General features: G+C 35.9%; 1 pseudogene; it reads right to left on the bottom strand.

The window, feature by feature from the left end:
• Positions 1-9086: 9086 nt before the first annotated feature.
• On the bottom strand, positions 9087-9988 carry LOC148124199 (vomeronasal type-2 receptor 26-like; annotated as a pseudogene).
• Positions 9989-10264: the final 276 nt, after the last annotated feature.

The raw sequence follows: 10264 nt of genomic DNA, 5'->3' as shown, positions 1-10264 counted from the left end.
AGGCTTGGCAGGTGCCAGAGGGGCAGTGAGCATTTTGCAGCTCCTGAGGGGGGGGTACAGAAGATCGCACCCTCCCCTTGAAGGCCAGGGAACACCTGGGATGAGCTCCAACGCCACCATCTCCTATGTGCTGTACTCTCCCTCCCCACACGCATCAGTCCACCCACCACCCACCAGTACTGTACTCTCCCTCCCCACATGCATCAGTCCACCCACCACCCTCCCCACATGCATCAGTCCATCCACCATCAGTATTGCCAACATGGGTGTGGGCAGGGCTAACCAGGGGCAATTGGTTTTTCTTTTTATGTATACAGAAAGCATATGCACCAAAGACAAATTCTTTGTGTGTCTAATTACACTTTGCCAATGAAGAATTCTCCTCTCCTCTCCTCTCCTCTCCTCTACCCTACAAGAGATAACTTCAGCACAACCTGGGGTGATAATTTACATAATTATGAAACTATGCTACTAATAAAAGATGTAATTTTAAAATATCTCCTTTATTCTGAAGAGAATTCTGACACTAATATTTTGAATCAGATCTGAGATACAATATGCCTGGATTTTTTTGTTGGTGATTAGTTCCGGTGAAAAAATGGTGGTTGGTTCTCTCTTCATAGTGAACATTCTTAACTAAGTTTGAAATACATTTAAAACTCAAATATCCAAAATTAGATGTAATTTTTGAATCATAATGCAACTCAGTTATATAGAATAGAACAGAACAGAACAGAACAGAATAGAATAACAGAGTTGGAAGGAACCTTGGAGGTCTTCTAATCCAATCCCCTGCTCAGGCAGGAAACCCTATACAATTTCAGACAAATGGTTGTCCAATCTCTTCTTAAAAGCTTCCAATGTTGGAGAATTCAAAACTTCCGGAGGCAAGTTGTTCCACTGATTAATTGTTCTAATTGTCAGAAAATTTCTCCTCAGTTCTAGGTTGCTTGTCTCCTTGATTAGTTTCCATCCATTGCTTCTTGTCCTGTCCTCAGATGCTTTGGGGAACAGTTTGACTTTCTCTTCTTTGTGGCAACCCCTGAGATATTGGAACACTGCTATCATGTCACCCCAGTCTTTCTTTTCATTAAACTAGACATACCCAATTCCAGCAACCATTCTTTATATATTTTGGCCTCCAATCCACTAATCATCTTTGTTGCTCTTCTCTGCAATCTTTCTAGAGTCTTAACATCTTTTTTACATCATGGTGCTCTAAACTGGACAATTAATACAGTTTTTTAAGTAATAAGGTCATTTATACCCTCATAACTTCAAAAGAAACTATACTAATCTACTATTTACAGAAAAATCAGAAAACTTGTCATTTTTTTTTGTATTTGAAAACAATAGTTACATGATAATGATGATGATGATAACAATAACAACAACAACAAAATTATGAGAAAAACATTGCTACTAGTTTGTTGCAAAATAAATGCAGAAATTTCTTAGGATATATAGAGTGTGCAACATCCTTAAACTTTGTATAAACTGATTATTATTAGAGCTAATTGTGCCTGCAATATAAATCAATTGTTTATCAACTTGGGTGCAAGATAGCGGCAGTAGTAGAGGCAGCATGAGGAGTTCCAGCGGGTATGGGCAGTGCCAGGTGACAAGCCCTCTAATCCCTGCGGGTCCAGCCGGTGAGTTGGAAAACCTAACGCCCGAGACTTGCCAGCAAGCCAGAAAAGAGCTCCATTCCTCAGCAAACATTCAATTCAAAAATACTCAGAGATCTCAGATTCCTCCCATCCTTGACCAGCATACCAGAAAAGAACTCATTCCTTGGTGGGCGCTAAGTTTGGGAGAGTTCTATTCAAAAGCTCTCAACTATCTGTGAGTCGACCCATCCTTGCTAGAAGGTAAGGCAGTGGGGCTCGCCAGTACTGGGAGGCTCAACAATCATCCTTGCAGGGTGGTGAGACAGTGAGATTCATCTCATTCTTGCAGGGCGGTGAGCACCGGGAGCTATGAGTCGGTCTTCAGATGTTTGCAGCCAGGGTGTGAAACAGATTGCTTCACCCCTGCCGCCCCTCCTTCCCTCTTCCCTCTTCACCAAATTGCAAATCTGGACTTTCTCTTTAAAAGGACAATAACTTTGGACTTTCAATAAGTAGGGAAGCATTGTTATAACCAAACTGCTGTGAAGATTAGAAGCAATTTTATTTCTTGTGATATAAGCAGAAGTATATTGAAGCCAGGACTGAATGCTCAATACAAATCTGAGTCTACATATTACTACGAGGGAGTCAGAAATCCCATTCATCAAGGGAAAACAAAACAAAAAGTTTCCTGTTGCCTCCCAGTGAGGGGCCAGAGATCCTGCCTTCAACCTCTTTGCATTTTTATTATCTCAAAAACTCAATCTACAAAACAAGAAAGAGAATGTAAACCCTTGCTCATTGATTGTTTTCAAACAGCCCTGGAAAAGAGACCTCCTGCCAGTTTATAAAGAGTTACAAACCTATTCTCAGATATCAGCAACAGCGAAGCAAAACAAAGCAAAGCATTAACCCTTTACTTATCAACTCTCAATACTACTTCAAACTGCTTACTTTCATTATCTCAAAAACATCAATTTCTTTAAAATAATTAATTTTTATCAAATGATTAATTGATTTATTGTTTTTGCTTGGTATGACTGAATGTTTTGTGCATAGTGTAATTACTGAATATCCAATTAGTAAAATCAGTAATTTAGTGAATTTAATTGACCAATGTATTTATTAATTACTGTAATAAATTAGGCTGTTTGTTGCTTAGCAAAATTTGATTAGAATAATTTGAATAACCAAATGATTGATTGATTTTTAGTAATAAACAACCATACTTTTGATTTGTTCTCTAACATATCAATTAACATTTATTAATTATCAACATTCATTAAGTAACTGTCCACCTATTACATTAACTAGCCATTGTAATTGATTACTGTACTATTGCCATTGACCATGCCAGCCAAAAACTCCATACCAAAACAAAAGAAAAATATATCTACCAATGACCTCCCAGACTCCTGCACATGTTTCAAATGTTTTGAAACCATCAATGAAAGCAAAATTTACATCAAATGCTGCCTATTCAATAATCTAGCCCACCCTGCCTGCTTAAACGCAAACAAAAACCTGGCTGATATGGTTACAAATTCAGATACATTCTTTTTTCTATGTCCATCATGTTCTCCTAAGGTAAACAAATTAAGTACCCTACCTGACAGAATTTAAAGTATAGAACCACTCATTTACTCAATAGAAGAACACTTAGCAACACATTTTGAAACAACTATACAAGCAAGCCTAATTTTGCTTGAAAAAAAATACAGCACAGATAAATGAGTACCTATCAGCTCAAAATCAAATCCCACAACAACCATAACCACTACCTCAACTATAATCACAACTACAACCAAAAATAACCACCAAACCACAGCCACAAACAATTACTATCCCTTCAAATAATTCCACAAATAATATCTCCTTACTCATCAGAGACACCATGGAACGTGAACAGAAATGTCCAAATGCCATCTTATTTGGTCTCAAAGACACCAATGAATCAGATGACATCACTAAAATTCATGATATAACAAGCAACTCTAATATAACAAAAATCTCTCCTGAAGATATAATTGAAATAAGCAGAGATGGCCATAGGTACAAATACAATGATGGCTCTGTGGCCCCAAGATTTTATAGAGTTGTATGCAAAAATGAGTCCAGTCCATATTCATTCATACAATAAGTGCCATTGCAAAAACCAATCCCAACCACAAAAAACTTCACTCAAGACCAGATTTATCCATATTACAAAGAATCCACTCCTGTAAACTCTGCAGTGAACTCAAAAGACATCTAGACAATGGAGTGAAGGACCTACATTGACTACCGCGCTGATTGTATCAAAAGTAAGTCACACATCCCACAACTCTACATCCAACCCTACCACATCCAACCCACCATCACTAAAAGCTAGGCATACATGCCCCTAACTATTTCTATTCCAACCACAACTGGCATTAAATGAAAGCTACTCAATGCAAGAAGCCTTGTGAATTAAAAAAAAAACACCTGAATTTCTCCTCTTACTAAATACAGCTAAATTTGACATATATTTACCTGTGAAACATGGCTCAACACATCTCTCCCTGACTCCATTACCAGAGTAAGAGATTATCATGTTTACTGATCAGATCATGAAATCCGTAGAGGAGGTGGTGTTGCTATTTTCTATAAAAAGTCCCTACATCTAAAAACATCCAAGTAAAGGAGGAGCTTGTTATTCCTGAGACCATCATCTGTGAACTCTCCTTAAATATCACATTACTATCTTATTATGTTACAGAGCCCCTGATTATGACGTTGAACATGCAAACAAGCTAAATACACTACTAACATGGGCAGCATCCTGCCCACATGCTTTTCTTTTCCTTGGTGACTTCAATCTACCTCATATTAACTGGACCCTTAACAAATGTACAAGTGAACCACACATGCAACCTTCTAAAATGCAGTAACAAATCTGGGACTAGAAGAACTAGTAACCAACAACACTAGACTTAACAACTGCCTTGATCTCATCTTCTGCAATAGTTTGAATTCAATTTATGGAATATAAATTAAAGAACCCATTTCCAACAGTGACCACAACATAATTGACTTTTGTCTCAACATACATCCAGACAAAAATCATCACAACGATGGAATCCCCAATTATAACTTCAAAAAAAGGCAACCATAATCTTATAGACAATGATCTCTCATCCCTTGATTGACAATTTCTATTCTCTGGATGCGATACTGTAGAAGACCATTACAACATATTTTAATTGAAGTCAAAAGAGTCATCAAACTATATGTACCATTAACAACTCCCAAAACCAGAAAAAAACAAATTACCCAAAACAATAAGGAAGCTTCAATCCCCCCAAAAAAATCACTTTGGCAGAAAAACAAATCTGGTCACGTTGCCAACTTCAAAAGTCAATACAAAAATTTATGCCACCAGATAAAAATTGAATGCACCAATTAAACAAGAAGAAAACCTTCTATGCACCAATTCCACCTGCACTTTCTACAATTTTATAAACAACAAACTAAAAGACTCAAGGTCCATCCCACCCCGAAAGGACCTAACGGTAAAGACTGAAATGATGACACTATTAAAGCCAACCTCTTTAACACATTCTTTGGCTCAGTATTTGTAAACAGCAATGGATCATGGCCAGTATTTTCTATTCAAAGCACAGACAACTACAATGATCTAATACATATTGATTTCACAGAAGACATTGTTGAAAAAGCACTATGCAATCTAAAACCATCTCTATCTATTGGACCAGACGGAATATGTGCCTACTTCTTAAAAAAGCTACCCACTGCCATAGCCAAAGCTCTAAGCATAATCTTTCAGGACCAGCTCTTTGCCAAAACTATGGTCACAATCCACAGTCATCCCCATCTTCAAAAAGGGAGACCCCAGCCTAGTTGAAAATTATAGACCAATCTCTTTAAGCTTTGTTACCTGTAAAGTCATGGAATCAATTATTAACCAATCCATCATCGTCCACTTAGAAGCAAACAGCCTACTCTCTAATAAACAATTTGGTTTCAGGAAAAAATGATCATGTAATCTACAACTCTTACGCTGCAAAAACATGTGGACTACACAAGTTGATCAGGGCAAAGCAATAGATGCAATCGACATAGATTTCTGTAAAGCCTTTGATTCAGTGGTACACGACAAACTACTCCTAAAACTAAAATCTTACGGTATCTCTGGACACCTGTATTACTGGATAGAAGCATTCCTGTCAAACAGCCAACAAATAGTCAAAATTGGGACTGTCCTATCAAATTATTTACCTGTCAACAGTGGTGTCTCCCAAGGCAGTGTTCTAGGACCAACTCTTTTCATACTCTACATAAATGACCACTGTGATCTAGAGCAACTGCATTCTGTTCGCTGATGATGTAAAGCTACTCAACAACACAATACTGCTACCCTTCACAAAGAGCTTGACTATGTATCAGAATGGTCAAACAAATGGCAACTTCAAATCTCAACAAATATACGCTCTGTCCTACATATTGGCAAAAATAATCAGAAAATAAAATACAGGCTGAATAGTCAAGACCCTGTTGATGATCCAAACTCTGTCAAAGATCTTGGAGTACTCATTTCTAATGAACTAAGTGTTAGAGCCCACTGTAACTACATAGCCAAAAAGGCATTAAGAGTTGTTAACCTAACCTTACGTAGCTTTTTCTAATAACTAGAGCATACAAAACATTTGCTAGATCAATACTCGAATACAGCTCATCAGTCTGGAACCCACATTACGTATCTGATATTAAAACAGTTGAGAAATTCCAGAAATATTTCACAAGAAGAGTTCTCCACTCCTCTACTTGTTGCAGAATACCTTATGCCACCAGACTTGAAATTCTAGACCTAGAAAAACTAGAACTATACCGCCTTCAGTCCAATCTAAGTATAGTATATAAAATCATACATTGCAGTGTCCTACCTGTCAATGAATACTTCAGCTTCAACCATAACAACACAAGAGCAAAAATAGATACAAACTCAAGGTTAATCTCAACAAACTTGATTGCAGAAAATATGACTTCAGCAACAGAGTGGTCAATGTCTGGAATACTCTACCTGACTCTGTGGTTTCTTCCCCAAACCCCAAAAACTTTAACCTTAGACTGTCTACTATTGACCTCACCCATTTCCTAAGAGGTCTGTAGGGGGCATGCATAAGCGCACCAATGTGCCTACCATCCCTATTCTATTGTTTCTTTTATTTTTTCATAACTATGTCGTTATTTATGCTTATTATCTTGTAAGCAATTGACAAATAAAAATAAATAAATAAAACTGAAAAAAATATTTTGGCCTCCAATCCACTAATCATCTTTACTGCTCTTCTCTGCAATCTTTCTAGAATTTCAACATTTTTCTTACATCATGGTGATGAAAACTGGACACTTAATACAGTTTTTTTAAAGTAATAAGGTCATTTAGACCCTTATTACTTCAAAAGAAACTATAGTAATTTACTATTTACAGGAAAATCAGAAAACACATCATTTTTTTTGTATTTGAAAACAGTAGTATAATAATAATAATAAATAAGTAACAATAAGTAATGATTAATAATAACTAATAATACATAATAATAATAATAATAATAATAATAATAACAACAACAACAACAACAACAACAACAACATTATGAGAAAAACATTGCTATTAGTTTGCTTCAAAATAAATGTGGAGAATTCTTGGGATATATAGAGTGTGTAACATCCTTAAACTTGGTGTAAACTGATTATTAGAGCTAATTGTGCCTACAATATAAATCAATTTTTTATCCTTATTTCATTACCAGCTTTGCGTATAAGTTTTAGAGTGGGTATTAAATTTTTAGAAATAATGATATTGAGTAAAAACCTGGGAACTGTAAATGAATTTTAAATTACCTATATGTTGTCTATACAGACCTTTATTTTGATTCTCTTTAGGGTACTTTTATTTTTTTGCTAAATTTTTGAACAGACACGGTTCCTACAATGATGTGAGAGAAACTGGTGGAAAAGGCCTTAATTTTCTTGACTGAATTCATGTTAAATATGTCCTTACAATGTAGAATACCAAAATTAGGCTAAATGAAGAGATGGACACCAAGGCAGTAGCCAAGATGACTTTTACTTCATTCCAGTAGGTTTCTTCACAGATCAGCATAGTAAAAGCCCAAGGGGAAAAATAGTATCTCTTGACCATAAGGTTTAAATGGAAATTAAAAGATATGAACTAAAAGTCAGAAGATTATTTTCTGTCATAATTGACAATGCTCCAATAATCGTGGAATCCATCTTTGATAGTTTTTTTAATTATTTGACCTGCATGTTTAGTTAATCTAGTATTTAATAAGGGATTAGTAGGATGGGAATAGAGATGGGGAGCTCTTTTGTTATTATCTGAGTATTCAGGTAGAAGTATTACCTGGAATAAGCAAAACAGGAACCAGAATATAGCATCTTGGAAGTATATATTTTGTAAGTCTTCCCCATTACTTATAAGTGTATTCTTTTCTTCCGAGCACATGGAAACAGGCAGCTAATTCATCCTTCATCTCCTATTTTCCTGCTTATGTTCAAGTGACCTTGAACATTTTCCTGCTTATGTTCAACAATACAAGAGCACAAAACAGATACAAAGTCAGTGTAAATTGCTTCAAACTCAACTGCAGAAAGTACGACTTCAGCAACAGAGTGGTCTGTTGCTGACTCTGTTATTACATCATCTAACCCACACTCCTTTAACCTCAAACTATACACTATTGACCTCATCTTGTTCCTTAGAGATCTGTAAGGGGAGTGCATAAGTACACCATCTTGCCTACTGCCCCAGTCCTATTGTCCCCATTTATTCATACCTATTTCCTGTATTCTTACTCATGTTTATACTTATACCTATTATCTTGAAAGTGATTGATAAATAAAATAAATAAATAAAATGAATAAAGTGCTGCTATCTGGGAGGAAAAGATTCCAGCACTACAGACCATTGTAATATCAATTTGCTTTGAAGAAAAAGTATCCTAATTAATTCCTAACCAAAACATTTTTACTATAACTATAAAAGTCAGTTTGGTCTAGTGGTTAAGGCACCAGGATAGGAAGTAAAAGACTAAGTTCAAGATCTGCCTTAGCCATGAAACCTAGTTCATTCTCATTCAACCCATCTCACCTCATAGGGTTGTTATTATGAGGAAAATAGGAGGAAGAGGGTTTGTTGGGTTTGTTCTACCACCTTGAGTTATTTGTTAAACATAATAAATGCAGGTTAGGGTTATCGCAAACAAATAAAAATAAATAAATAAGGAATCAATTAATACCAAAATATTGGGCAGCTAAAGAGGCATGTTTAATTTTTTTAAATTTGTTCATTTTGTTAGGCCATTCTATAAATCTGCATTTATTTATTATTTTTTCATATCATAGCAATCCACTTTAAAAGTATTACTTATTTTGAACTCATTTACTACACTATATGCTTTAAAAAAAAATCTATTGCTTTCTTCTTAAGATCTGTTTCCTGTTTAGGTCAGGTCGCAACAAAATAATGTAGCATTTGGGGAAAAAGAGACAACCCAGCAGTCCAGCACTGGAAGATAAGATGCAGAAGATTTCCACAGCTACTATATATTTTCCTTGGGCACTCAAGTAAGTGGGGACAAAGGTGAACCAAACACTACAAAATACCAGCATGCTGAATGTTATAAGTTTGGTTTCATTAAAACTATTTGGCAACTTGCGGGCAAAAAAGCCACGGTGAAGCTGACTATTGCCAGGAAACCCATGTAACTCAAGATACAATAAAACATGACTGGTGAAGATTCATTACACTTCCAAACAATTACTTCAGGTACTGAATTCATGTCCATATCTGGAAAAGGAGGAGAAGTTGCCATCCATACCAGAGAGATGCTTACTTGAAGAAAAGAGCAAGAAAGAACAATAGAGCAAGCCAGGCTGTTCCCTACATATTTTTTGAGCCTGGATCCTGGTTGGGTTGCCATGAAAATGAGAACCACAGTAATAGTTTTTGCTAGCACACAAGAAACAGCGAATGTGAAGATGATGCCAAAAGCTATTTGCTGGAAAATGCATGTTGCCTTCTTCGGTTGGCCAATGAAGAGAAATGCACAAAGGAAGCACAGCACAAGTGAAATAAGTAGTATGTAGGTAAGGCCACGGTTGTTGGCTTTCACTATGGGAGTATTGTGGTACTTCAGAAATATTCCTAGTATCATAACTGTTGCCAATGAAAATGAAAGAGCACTGGTGCCTAAACTGATACCCAAAGGTTCTTCATAAGACAAGAAGCTTATAATTTTGGGAATACAGGTATTCCGATGCTTATTAGCATAATAATCATCAGCGCATTTAACGCAGTTAGCCATGTCTATAAAAGAAAGATTTTTAAATCAATTTTTATTACATTCACTGCAGAAAGTTGAAGGAGGCATTGATACAAAGTTTGCTTTGATATTTGAAATCTCAAAGATGGTTGGAGTAAATTGGCACACTAGCATTTTTTATAGAATTCATTTTTAAGGAGTGCAATAAATTAAAAATATTACAGTAAATGGTCATGGAAGAAGACAACTAAATATTAAGTGACATTAGAACAGAACAGCAAGATAGATGCCCTTCCTGCCCTCATTTTTATTTTTATTTTCTTG

The sequence above is a fragment of the Pseudonaja textilis genome, chromosome Z (genome assembly GCF_049901715.1).
Source record: "Pseudonaja textilis isolate UNSWEBS1 chromosome Z, rPseTex1.2, whole genome shotgun sequence".
Taxonomy (NCBI): Eukaryota; Metazoa; Chordata; class Lepidosauria; order Squamata; family Elapidae; genus Pseudonaja; species Pseudonaja textilis.
Note: the sequence above shows the minus strand (reverse complement) of the source record. Positions and strands in the feature narration are given on the sequence as shown.